Genomic DNA, 13,786 nt, shown 5'->3' on the forward strand with positions numbered 1-13,786 from the left:
GATCATTCAGAGTCTCTTTCCTAGAAATCTGGATTTGTGACTGAGACCCACTCAGTCAGGGCTGGCTTCTTTAATAATAATAATAATGACAGTAGTAATAAATAATATTTATTGAAGATATATATGCTAGACATTGATCTTTAAATATGGTTTCTTGGTTAAATTTCTTAATAACCTTATGAGGTAAGTGCTATTTTTGAAGAAACTGAGATCAGAGAGGTTGACTTTTCCGATGTCACACAGCCTAAATGTCAGAATTAGGATTTAGACTCACATCTGTCTGACCCTGGAGCTCATGATCTTAACTTTCATGCAGTACGGTCTCTTTTAAACAGAGAAGATAGAAACTTGGGAACCACGGGATGGCTGTGTTTTGCCCGCGTGAGCAGAGAGCAAAGAATGAACTGATGCTTAAGTGCACATAGGAGCCAACATGAGAGAGGGAGATCCCTGAGCTTCTCTTTTGAGTCTAGGCTCTATTCTATGACCACGTGTCACAAACCACCCCTGCTTCCCCATAATAAATGTTTCTTTTGGGGGCTTAAGCTATCAGTTGAATTTCTGGAACTTGCAACCAAGAATTCTAACTAATTCTAGTGCCATTCCTTGATGTGGGCAAGGGAGGACCTCAAAGGTCCAAGCTTCCCCTGTTTGCCGTGCTTCTCCGGCTTGCTAAGGAGAAGTGGCCTCTCCTCTTTGGCTCTCAGTCCCCTTTCTCTGTCACTCTTTTCCCAAACTGTGGGCCTTTGAGTAAGACGATTAATAGTCGTGTGTGTGTGTGTGTGTGTGTGTGTGTGTGTGTGTACGTGCGCGCGCGCGCACGCACGCGCACACTTGCTCCTAAAGCACTTTACATATTTTGCAAATGATGGATCTTAATAAACTGCTTGTTTAGGTAAATTGATATGATAATGTTTATATATTTCCTTATATAAATGTGCTTTCTTCCTAAAGTATGTACTTGGGAATGATTAAAAGTGTATCTTCCCAGAATCAAAAGGTCATATATTACATGATTTTATTTATATGAAATATCCAGAACAGGTAAAACTATAGAGACAGAAAACAGACTGGTAGTTCCCAGGGTCTGGGGGAAGCGGCAGAATGGTGAATGTACTAAATTCCCTCAATTGTTCACTTTGTCATGGTTAATTTTATGTTATGTGAATTTCAACTCTATAGTTTAAAAAAATAACAATAAAAAATCCTAAGTTCTGGAAGGAAAAAAAAAAAGGCTATCTTCCATTTAGACAGTACCTATTTGAGCCTGAAGTCATCATGTTGAGAACTCTTTCTGGGCGTGGAGGCAGGGGCTTCCTGACCACTGTCTTTTACGATGCTTTCTTCATCTGAAATAAAGGAGTCAGAACTCTCATCAGGAGAGCATGGCACAGCAAGACTTACTTTGTCCCATTCCCACGAGATAATCTACGTGAATTATAACCAAAGACTTGAAGAGAATGGGGCTGGTCTCTAGTCTTTATAAATGTATCTCACATGTTGTCTTGAGAAGTTCTGTGGGGTCTCCACTTTGTCATCTCTATTGCCTAATAGAGGAGCGCATCTCTTAGTTCACTAAGTGGAAAAGGAAAAGTACATGTTTTTGCCCCCGCTGTAAATAATCTGAGATATAAAATGGAAGGTATGTAGACCTCAAGGGAGGGTCAGATAGTGTCATCCCTGCTTGAAAATGGTAATCTTTCTATTGGTCCTTCTAGGGTAAAGGCAGTCTGCAATCTCTGCCTAGAACTTGAACAACAGTGAAGAAGAGCACCTTTATCAGCAAAGGTAAGAAGCCAATGCTGGCGACTACTTAATGTCATCTTATGTATAAAACAAAGAAATGTTACTAGAAAACCCTACTTCTGGGTGCCTGTCTCTTAGAGTTCAATTTTGTACCCATTAAATTATAAAAGGAACGATTTACTACTTTTTGACCCTGGCAGGGAAAAAGAATCTTCCTTTATTTTTGTATAAACATACTCCTGAAGTTATTCCTTTGTCAGTGTTCTTGGAAGTTCCTTATTTACACAGTTCAGGTGCCTTCTAATTCTTGGCCAAGTTCATGTTTATCAAAATAATCAAGATGAATCACAGACTTTCAGAACCAGAAAGGTTGCAACTTCCTCCTTTTTAGGGAAGGATCCAGAAAATGAGATTCAGAGAGATTGACAGGCTTTTGCTGGCACAGGAGAAATAGTGGCAAGAAACATCCACTACCTGATGCTACGATGTCCCCATTAGATGATGGAGCCCAGCACTTTGGGGGTCTTGAGATTAGATTTTTTTTTCCTACTTTAATTGGGAGGAAATGAAGATATTTGTGTGACCTAATGTCCTCTTTACTTCTTAAAAAGAAGCACTGTCTTGTATTACCACAATCCAACAATATATTTAGAGGGTCATAGACCCATGGAACTTTCAAATATTTTCAGAGTTCTCCCTGCCCACCCCTTTCCCTGACACATCACTTCTTGAATGCCATTCCTTCTAAGAGGTTGTCTAGTCTCTGCTTCAACATTTGAAGTGACAGGAAACACTACTTCATGAAGCAACAGATTTCATTTTTGTGTGCCTGTACTTATATGCTCTTCCCTCATAAATAGAGTTGGGATCACAGCGTATATGCACATATTTTGTAATCTCCTTTTTGCAATTGACATGCCACAGATATTTTTCATATTGATACAAAGCTCCCATTATGGCAATTATAAATAGCTTCATATACTGTATACTTTCCTTAACCAAAATGTATATAACCATGCCTTAAATTTTTACTTTTTAAAATAGAATTCAATCCTATTTTGCCTTGGACAGTTTGGTTATTAGACCATAAAGAGGTCAAGATTAAATTTTCACTCCTTGGTTCTAATTGTATCTTCTAGAACAGCACTGGAGAAATCTAATCCCTCTTCCGTGGGACAGGTTCTTTTCAGTGTCTTTTAAAAAACTATCACGTTCCTCTTAAAATTTGTCTTTTCCAAAGTAAACATCCTTAGCAATTTCAATCGTTCCTCACAAGTTGTGGTTTCCAGACCCTTCACAAGATTGTTTGTTCTCCTCTGGATAAGCTCCAATTTGTTCATGTCCTTAGTAAAGCACGGTGCCGGAATTAGCTGCCGTAATAGCGATACCATAATAATAATAGCCACCATTTAGTAAGTGTGCACAGTGTTCTAGAAACTGGGCTAAAGGCTTAGCTCATTCAATCTTTACAAAACCCTCTAAGGTATGTGTTATTATCCTTATTTTTTTAATGAGGAAACCAGTTTTAGTATGTTAACTAGCGTGTCCAAGGTCACACAGATATGAAGTGCACAGCTAAGATTAAAATATGCTCTGCATTCTGAACCACTTTATAATGCTCCAGAATTTTCTGGCCTTGTAAAATTGAGGAGCTAGATATTAAACTTTTGTAAGAACATCTTAAGACTTCATTATCTTGTTTGATGATTTCATGTTTACGGAAAGTATGGCAGAGCTCGCTTCTTCCAGGATAGGCTTAAAAAGACTAATTCGTTCATTTGTCAAACACTGATTGAGTGCCTACTTCCTGCCAGACCCTGTTTTAGAAGGCGGCAGTACAGAGATAAGCAAGATAGACAAGTGTCCTTCTTTCATGGGGCTGACATTCTGTTGGGGAGACATTCTATAAGTAAACAAATAAATAAGCGTGGTAACTTCAGATGGTGATAAGCGATATAAAGAAAATAAGGCAAAGTAATGTGCTAGAGAGTAACTGTGTTGGGACCTGGGGGGAAGACAGGATGAGGTTTGGCGATCAGAGGAGGCCTCTTGGTGACGTCTGGCCTTAGACCTGAATGATGAGAAGGAACCAGCCATGTGAAGAGCTGAGGATCTGGGGGAAGAACATTCAAGCCTCAAGAAATGGCAAGGGCAAAGGTCCTGGGATCAAACTAAGCTTAGTGAATTCCAGAAACATAAAAAGGCCCATGTGGCTAAAAGCAGAGTGAACAATGGAAGAGCAGAGGGGGATAACTTCAGAGCCAGGCGGGGGTAGATCTCATAAGGTCCTACAGGCCATGTGAAGGATTTTGGATTTTTTCTAAGTGTAATGGGAAACCCATGTTGAGTTTTATGTCAAGAGGACTGACCTAATTCATCTTTTAAAAAGATGACATCTCTACTGTGTAGAGAACGGATTTTAAGGGGCAAAAATGAAAGCGGGGAGATGAGTCAGGAGGCAGGCTATAACCCTGTCTTGGTAAGAAAACACTGTGGTTCAGATCAGGTGGTAGCTGATCCAACTGTGACTCAAATCACTGGAGAGAAATGGATGAGTTCAGAAAAAACGGAGGAAGAGTAGGCAGAAATTTCTGGTAAATTGAATGTGGTAAGAGAGAGAAATTGATTTAACTCTTAGATCTGGAGGCTGGTGGGAGTGTTGCACATACTTGTACCAGATGTAGTATATACAGGTATCTAGAGGTGTGTATATAGACCTCTGTATACTTTGTACAGGCCATTGACACATTAATTATTTCTCACCAGAGTCCTATGATGTAGCTAATATTTCCCAAAGCTATTTCTGACAAAGAAACTGAGATTTAGAGAGGCTAAATAACTTTGCCTCAGGTCATGTAGGTAGTAAATTGGGAAGCCAAGATTTGCACCCAGGTGTGCCAGACATCAAAAGCAGTGCACTTTCTCCTATGCGACAGCGCCACCCCTGGAGCTCTGATCAAGATTGCAGCTTTGCCCGTAAGGGGAGAGGTAAAGAATACATACATACAGAGTCACACGTGAGGGGCTCTATATTGCCACAAGGCAATACCAAGGGGCTCCATATTGCCACAATTCCCTCTGGTTCCTTGAAGGGCTATTTTCCATGTTTGGCATCTTATGTCTAAGAGATGTGAGCACATTGGATGGAGTCAGAAGTAAATGAAATGATTAAGCAGATGGAGAAAATGACTTCTGAGAAATGAAAAGATTGCAGCTCTGCTTGGTGATGACTAAAGAGGACATCAGACTGTAACTATCTCATTGGTGGAAGCAGCAGGAAGAGGGGAATAGTTTTGTTTTTTTTTCTTCAGAAAGTAGAGAGGAATTGCATGAAGGGACAGGCAAAGAATAGAGTTCCTGAATCTGCTCTTAACTTTATGACGTTGGTGGCTTATCATGACTTTGTGTCTGAATATTCTCATCTCAAAGGAATGAGCTATGATTGAGGTAGTCTCTCTAGAAAGGCATCAGAATCCAAGAAAACATTTCTTCTTCCTTGTATTTATTCACTGATCACTATTTATTAGTTCTCTACTTTGCAAGAAGAGGATTTGGGGCCAAAATATGGATGTCCGTTTTGAATATTCTTATTTTACAATGAAACCTTCTTTTAAACGAGGCAGATATTATCATGACAATTCGTCCAAGTAATCGTCTCTCTGCGATCAGAATTAATCACACACTGAAAAATATTACCTATCATCATGTGACAGAGTCTTAAAGGAGTCTGGAGAGAAAGGATGATGCTGGTACCATGGATCCCTATTGTCTAAATCATGCTACACTCTAAAGAATGGAGAGGCTAAAGTTTCAAACACAGGCTAGTGATTTCCTTGCATTTGCCATAATGTACGTTTATCTGCACATTTGTTAGTGAAATGAGAGAACACGGCTGCTTGATAACAGGGACAACTATCTGATACATTGCATGAATTATCTCCTGATATACAGTATGAAAATTATATCTATCAGGCTGCAAAGTTGGAGAACTTCAGTATATCAGTTACTTCTGGGCTGCTTGCAAAAGCTAAAGCCACTGAGGGAAAGGCTTCTTGAAAAACACACCTGTCCTTTTCAGACATTTTTGAAATATATTCTTCTTCTGATGTTTTTGGCCCTCTGCCCTTGCTTCTAAATCATGGTTGGGAGGCCATCCTGCGACCCGAAGGTTAAAGAGAAATCCAAGTGGATGTACTGTCTTAATGGGTTTTGAATAAGCTCCGAAATGACACTTTTTTCAGGGTTGCTTATACAAGTTACACCTGCAAAAATGGGACTGAGTCCAGTAAGAAAGGACATGACATTTTCCTGAATATGCAAAAAATGAGTGGGGTGTAGTCTGTATTCCTGTAGGCACTTGGCAGCCTCATGGGTAAATGAGCATTTGTTTCCTGTGTACCATCTTTGAGTTGAAAATGAGTCACACACTCATGAAAAGAGTGGTGCTATCTTCTTTTGTCTAGCTCTGTATGCTTTTGCAGTTACTGAATTTGTCTTAATGGGAATCTTGATTGTTTCTCTTTTGAGACAAGTTATTAGAATTTATTTTTAATCTGGAACAGGATTCATTTAAATATATTGTCCTTGATTCATAACTTGATTCACGGCCAGTATATAAAATTACAGGAATTTTCTATGGGGGAACAATCTTTCAGGTTCATATAATCATCTAGAAGCATAGGTTGGTTTCCAAGTGTCTCAACTAGTTTGCTTTGAAAATAGTAAGTATAATGTGTTGACTGTCTACTGTGTACCAGCCACTGTGCTATGTTTTTTATAGATTATTTCTAATCCATGCAGCATGCCCATATGCAAGTAGCAAGAGCCTCTTCTTATAGCAAAGGAAAACAAGGGTTGGAGAGACGAAGTCACTTGCCGAAAGTCACAGAGCTGGTCATTGAATGAACTTGGATTTGTACCCATTTCTGTCCAACTTCAGGGTCTATACTGCCTCCATATGACACTTTGCCTCTTTGATAAGGTCATGTGATGACAAGTTTGCCCCAAATTCTTATTAGAAAAAGGTCAAAAAGTAAAAGAATGAACAATAATATCCCCCCATTTTTATATTTTGTTGATTAGAAATCACTTCTGGTCTTTCCCAGATGTGCAAAGAGGCTCCTTTGAGTACTGGAATAGCCTCCATGATTGAGGGGGACTCTGGCTCTAGTCTTGGTTCAGCCAGCTCTGCCTGGCTTTGGCCTTGAAACTCCCAGGCCTCAGATAACTGAGAGTATTCTGGGGTACACACAGGGATGAATTCTTGCCCCGTTCCAGGTTCTTGGTGAGGGGGGAGAATAGCATATGGATCAGATGCTGATGTAGGCTTGCAGGAGAATTTTCAGACTCCTGGAAGAAGGGGAAGAGACACCAGAGCAGTAAACTTAATAGGAAAAAAGGGAACTTATCACAAGGAAAACATCTGAAAAGTATCAGCAGAGGCTGTGGTACCTAAAATTACTGCTAGACTGTCTGCAATTGTAAATCATTATTTCAGGAAAACTAGCTGAACAGCTAGCACGTTAGGGCCAGGAACAAATAGTTGCACAGTTTGTAGTATTAAGGGCAGTTCCGACACTTTTCCTTTATTTCCTCTTGAAAATTGGACGGGGCATGCTTCTGAGGAGTTTACCATTTAAGTTCCCGATTTTTGCTGTGTATTCATTTTGCTTTTCCCTTTGCTCCATTAGCTCTATTTCTATGTACTCGCAACAGTGGAGCCACCGAGGGTGTGGGGCAAATGCCCGGTTGTGGAATTGTGGAAGAGTAACATCTCCAGTCTGAGGGTATCACACAGCTCTGATTTTGATTGGTTTCTTATGTACATTGACTTGGATTCTAGACATTTTTTAAACTGATTACAGAATGTCAGCCCCCCCCCAAATCACATTTGTTAGTCAAGGCAAATTTTCCAAAGAAGTTTGTTCATGGCTATGTAATAATCTATGCCTGCTGTGCGGATTACTTAGCACTTTGGCTTATTCACATCTATCTCCCCTGTATTTCTTCAGGTGCTCATTGGAGAGGACTTCCCATTACCCGTTTTCTGTTTTTACAACTTGGCATTCACTTCCTCTAGCTACCATATCTGATTACGAGTGCTGGGGACAGAGGGGGCAAAGAATGATCTATAGGACTAGACGCCGGGCTCTGTACAAATCGTATTGTTGCCTTTTTACAAAACGTTGCTGTACTGTGTGTTCTCTTTGAGGGCTTTTATATGCAACTGAATGAGGGCTGAAGTTTTCATTAGAACGCACTCACACTCCAATTGTACTTCTCGATGAAAACCCACTTTTGGATCATTAGACCCATCAAGGCTTCCTTTTCTGTTCACAGAATTATGCCGACTTTGTCAAGTTACCTTGGCAGGGATTCCCTGCAGTCAAAAAGACTGGTACCGGGGGGCTTCCCTGGTGGCACAGTGGTTGAGAGTCCGCCTGCCGATGCAGGCGACACGGGTTTGTGCCCCGGTCCGGGAGGATCCCACATGCCGCGGAGCGGCTGGGCCCGTGAGCCATAGCCGCTGGGCCTGCGCGTCCGGAGCCTGTGCTCCGCAGCAGGAGAGGCCACAACAGTGAGAGGCCCGCGTACCGCAAAAAAAAAAAAAAAAAAAAAAAAAAAAAAAAAAAGACTGGTAGCAATTTTTGGTTCAAAGGGGTTTTTTTAGGGGGGTTGGGGGGGGTACGCGGGCCTCTCACTGTTGTGGCCTCTCCGGTTGCGGAGCACAGGCTCCGGACGCGCAGGCTCAGCGGCCATGGCTCACGGGCCCAGCCGCTCGGCGGCATGTGGGATCTTACTGGACCGGGGCACGAACCCGTGTTCCCTGAATCGGCAGGAGGACTCTCAACCACCGCGCCACTAGGGAAGCCCCTGGTTCAAAGTTTTTAAATATTACGTAACCTATTAATTTTTTTTTTTTTTTTTTTGTAAATAACACTTCGTTATGAAGACCTTACAAACCTCTTCTTAAGACATTCTTACTCCAGATCCAGGCAAAAACACTTCAAGGTTTGTAAATGACTATTTCCTGACGTAAATTCTTTTTTATTAAGATGCAAAATGATCTTCAGGATAAAAAAAGAAAATTACGAGCAGACTCCAGGCTGGCACAGCAAGCTGATGCAACGGGCAGAGCCTCTGCCTCTGCTCACCAGGAAATGAATGAATTCCTTTCCATGACTGTCAGACGGGGGGAAAGGGCAGGGTCATGCTCAGCAGGTCCTAGCTCATTCCTCCCCAGCCAGCCACGTCTTCCTTGCAGATGACAAGGCCTATTCTTTTCCTCATTTATCACATCTACTTTTCCTTCAACGACACTTCTGCTGAAAGACACTTGTGTCATTTTTATCAGCTACTCCAGCCCTCTCTGAGTTTTCACTTCTTTGGTTTCTGTGGCATGTTTACCCAGGTTCCCCTCTCAATGAACACCTATTTTGATCAAACTGAACGTTGTCTCAGTTATAATGTATTCAGTCACTGATATCAGAAAACACAGTTCAAACTGGCTTAAGCCATAAAGTAGAGTTACTGGCTCACAGAACTGGAAGTCCAGAAGTATGTAGCTATCAGGATTGGTTTGATCCAGGCACACAACTGCATCACCAAGGACCTGTTTTGTTTCCTTGTCTCTAACATTCGATATTATCAGCTTCAGGTTGAGGAATGCTGAGCTGTTATGGTCCCGATACGGATGCTGATAACTCCTATTTCTACATACTTCCACTTCCCAAAGAGTAAATTACTATTTACTCCAAAGCTCCAGCAAACCCTCCCTGCTGTCTTGCTGGCCCAAACATGTATCGGGGGCCAGGTGGTAGGAGTAATCTGATTTTCTCAGCCCCTAAGAATATGCTGTATCCTTAGAGTCAGAATTGGTGTCAGCATCCCCAAAGCTTGTAGGCTGCTCCCAATGACAGAAATATGGGGAACAGGGGCTAGACGTTGGAGAGGCAAGCATTTCATCAGTCAAGTGCAACCATTTGCCTCCGCTGTCCTATAAGTTCAAAACTCTCCGTCTCCAGGCTTAATTTCAGCCCTCTCTAAATATATAAGATTTGTCTTTATATTGTCTTGGTCTACTTAAAGTGGTTGCTTTCTGTGGCCACATACTGATTCTCACACTAATATCTGCTTGCTGATGACCCTCGTGTCTCATCTGCTTATCTTAGTGTCCTAGACTTTTCCACAATGGGACTCTGATTACCTACTATCTGGATCTCTTGAAGGTCCTGGGGACAGAGTTTTAAAATACAGGATTCAGTCCTTGATTTAAAGAGACAAGATTTTTTACAATCCACCCTTTTCCAGGAATGGTTAGAAATTGTGAGTGCATTCCAAGTGACCGTGGGCCGACAGAGGTATGCTGGAGCCAGCTAGCTCACTGTCTCATCAAAGCTAATTATTAAATTTTCAGGAACTTTGTGAGCTGGTTGTTAAACATAGCCATTAAAAATTAAAGTTACAATTTAAGGAAGTAAATTTACAATTAAATAACGTTTAAAATAAAGTTAATAAACACTCCAAACTCGTCATTTCCTAATCATTTTACTATTTTGCTGTTACATATGCTCTTGAAGCTATTTCCATCTATTGTGCATGTAAATATTGTATATACTATACTAACTACATATGTATACTGTATATATACTGAATCATTCTACACAACAGTGTGCTATTTGCAGCTCTCCCCAACTCTGCATTCAGTGATGTAATGATGGTAGCTTAAAATTGGCCAATATGGGAGTATTTATACCATAGAAATTGGCAAACACTATAAATTAGGGATTTTTTTAGTTATTAAACATTTACCAGCACAATGGATGGTTTTCCAAATGTAAAACAAGAATGATAACAGAATCCACATTACTAGCTCGATAAGAGGTTGCAATGACGTAAGTTGTATAAATAATCGAGCTCACGGTAAACCAGCTGATGGATCTTGGCGATAACTATCTCTTTCCCTGCCTTGTTAATAACAGTATATTTAACATCATATGATATTTAAGGGCTGACTCAGGGCGATCCTTAGGAGTATGAAATAATACTACACTGTGAGATTGGTAGAGTTATAGGAAGAGATAAAGCCCTATGCGGTATGGGATAGAATGATGTTGCCATCTGACTCCTGTGGGATAAGTGGGTCCCACCCTTCAGCCCACACTCTGGTCCTGGTACCACATTAACTCCCTCAGGGGTTTCTTCATCTGCTTCCACCTCTCTGCTCTTTTCCTCTTCTGCTTGCTATACTTCCTAGAAATGGCCTGTGCCTTGGTCTTTGAAGGCCACTGAAGTACCACACTGGCTGTTAACATTCGTCTCTTATCTTACCTTCCTGAGAGTCAACGGCTACCTCTCTGTTACTACCGAGGTTGCTGCCATTCATCTCTGAAATATCCCTTTCTCTGATTCATTTTTTTCCTGTCTTTTCTGTCCTCTATTGACACCTCTTGGTTTTGGCACAAAATGAAAACAGTTTTGAGACACTAATTACCATTGTCCTTTTGCTTTGGTAATTCATTCATTTGAAAACTATTAACCCCCTACTCTGTGCAGAGCACATGTACTTGATACATAACCAGATTGAAAAAGTACTTTGTGCAAAGTTCTTGGCAAAAGTTACAAATATAGAGATGTAGGAGCTATAGAAGAAAGAGAAAAGAGGTCACATTTCACAAGGAGGTGGGAAGGGGGAGGCACAGAAAGTCGAGAATACCTTCCCCCTTACTTGTGGTTTTGGAAATTTTCTGGATACTTGGCAATGTTGATGGACAGATAGCTGAGATTTTAGTTCATATAATGCCTCATGTGTTCCTAATTATTTCTTGAATATCTTTTCTCAATACAACTGCATTGTATTGTAATTTCATTAAGGACAGAGGTGGTTTTTTTTTTGTTTTTTTTTTTGTTTTTTTTTTTTTTTGCGGTACACAGGCCTCACACTGTTGTGGCCTCTCTCGTTGCGGAGCACAGGCCCGTGGGTTACTGCTGCTGAGCCTTGCATCTGGAGCCTGTGTGAGATGCTATGGAGATATAGAGGGCAATAAGAATAACTAGGAAGACTTGACCTATTTCGAGACTTAAGAGCTGGCTTCCCTGAAGAAGTGATAATTAAGCTGAAAATTATTTAAGATTATAGCATGTGTCAAGGCCCTGTGGCAGGGACGGTGGGTACTAAAGAGAGACTTGTGTGTTGTACCTCGGAGAGAAAGTAGAAACGTGGCACATGATGAGGCTGTTGAGAAGAATGAGCCTGCAAATGAGACAGAGGATCTAGGAAACTGGAGACAGGGCTGCTGCATAGGAGCCAAGGGGGAGCAGAAGTCAAAAAAGAGGAGCTGATCAAATATATCACATGCCTGTGGGTCAAATAAAATGAGGTCTTACAAATACCTGCTGGATTTAGGGTTGTGAGGTCCTTGACAACCTACACATCTAGAGCTGTTTTGATGGTGTAGAGAAGATAAAAGTCAGACTGAAGTAGGCTACAGGATGAATGGGTAGGAGAACATAAAAAGAGAAAGAAAACGCTCTTTATATACTTAACTATATAAAGGAGAGGAGAAAAAGAAAGGGATAGTTGAGGGATTTTTTTTTATTGTGGTAAAACATAAATAACATAAAATTTACCATTCTAACCATTTTTAAGTTCTGTAGCATTAAGTATGTTCATATTGTTGTACAGCTATCAGCCTCATCTATCTCTAAGAACTTTTTAATCTTCTCAAACTGGAACCCTGTACCCATTAAACAATAACTCCCCATCCCCCTCTTCCCCTAGTCCCTGGTAGCCACCATTCTCTTTCCTGTCTCTATGAATTTGACTGCTTGAAGTACCTCAATATTTGTCCTTTTGTGTCTGGCTCATTTCACTTGGCATAATGTCTTCAACACATCCATGTTGTAGCATGTGTCAGAATTTCCTTCCCTCTTAAGACAATAATATTCCATTGTATATATATATACACCACATTTTGTTTATCCATTCATCCATCAGTGGACACATGGGTTGCTTCCAACTTTTAGCCATTGTGAATAATGCTGCTATGAACATGGATGTGTGTGCAAATATCTGTTTGAGTCCTGGATTTCAGTTCTTTTGGATATATATTCAGAAGTGGAATTGCAATAGAATGGTAATTCTATGTTTAATTTTTTGAGGAACCACCATGCTGTTTTCCACAACAGTTGTACCATTTTACATTCCCATCAGCAACGTGCAAATGTTCCAATTTTTCCAGATCTGCATCTCTCACTATTTGTTATTTTTGGTGTGAGGTGATATCTCACTCTGTTTTTCATTTTCCTGATGGTTAGTGATGTTGAGCATCTTTTGTGTGCTTATTAAACATTTGTATGTCTTGTTTGGTGAAATGCCTATTCAAGTTCTTTGCCCATTTTTTTTAAACAGGCTGTTTTTCCACTGTTGAGTTTTAGAAGTTCTTTATATATTCCGGTTATGGATCTCTTATCAGAAATATGATTTGCAAATATTTTCTCCCATCCCATAAGTTGCCTTTTCATCTGTTGCTTGCTTCCTTTGATATGCAGAAGTTTTTAAGTTTGATGTAGTCCCACTTGTCTATTTTTGCTTTTGTTGCCTTTGCTTTTGGTGTCATATCCAAGAAATCATTACCAAATCTAATGTCATTAAGCTTTTCCCCTATGTTTTATTCTAAGAGTTTCATAGTTTTAGCTCTTACTTTTAGGTCTTTGATCCATTTTGAGTTAATTTTTGTATGCCTATTCCCAAAAGGAAGAAACCTCTTCAATTCTGTTTTTTTTTTTTTTTTTTTTTTTATGCGTTACGCGGGCCTCTCACTGTTGTGGCCTCTCCCGTTGCGGAGGACAGGCTCCGGACGCGCAGGCTCAGCGGCCATGGCTCACGGGCCCAGCCGCTCCGCGGCATGTGGGATCTTCCCAGACCGGGGCACGAACCCGTGTCCCCTGCATCGGCAGGCGGACTCTCAACAACTGCGCCACCAGGGAAGCCCAATTCTGTTTATTTTAATACAATTTATCTTTCCTAGTTTACCCACCT

This window comes from Phocoena sinus, chromosome 10, assembly GCF_008692025.1.
Source record: "Phocoena sinus isolate mPhoSin1 chromosome 10, mPhoSin1.pri, whole genome shotgun sequence".
Taxonomy (NCBI): Eukaryota; Metazoa; Chordata; class Mammalia; order Artiodactyla; family Phocoenidae; genus Phocoena; species Phocoena sinus.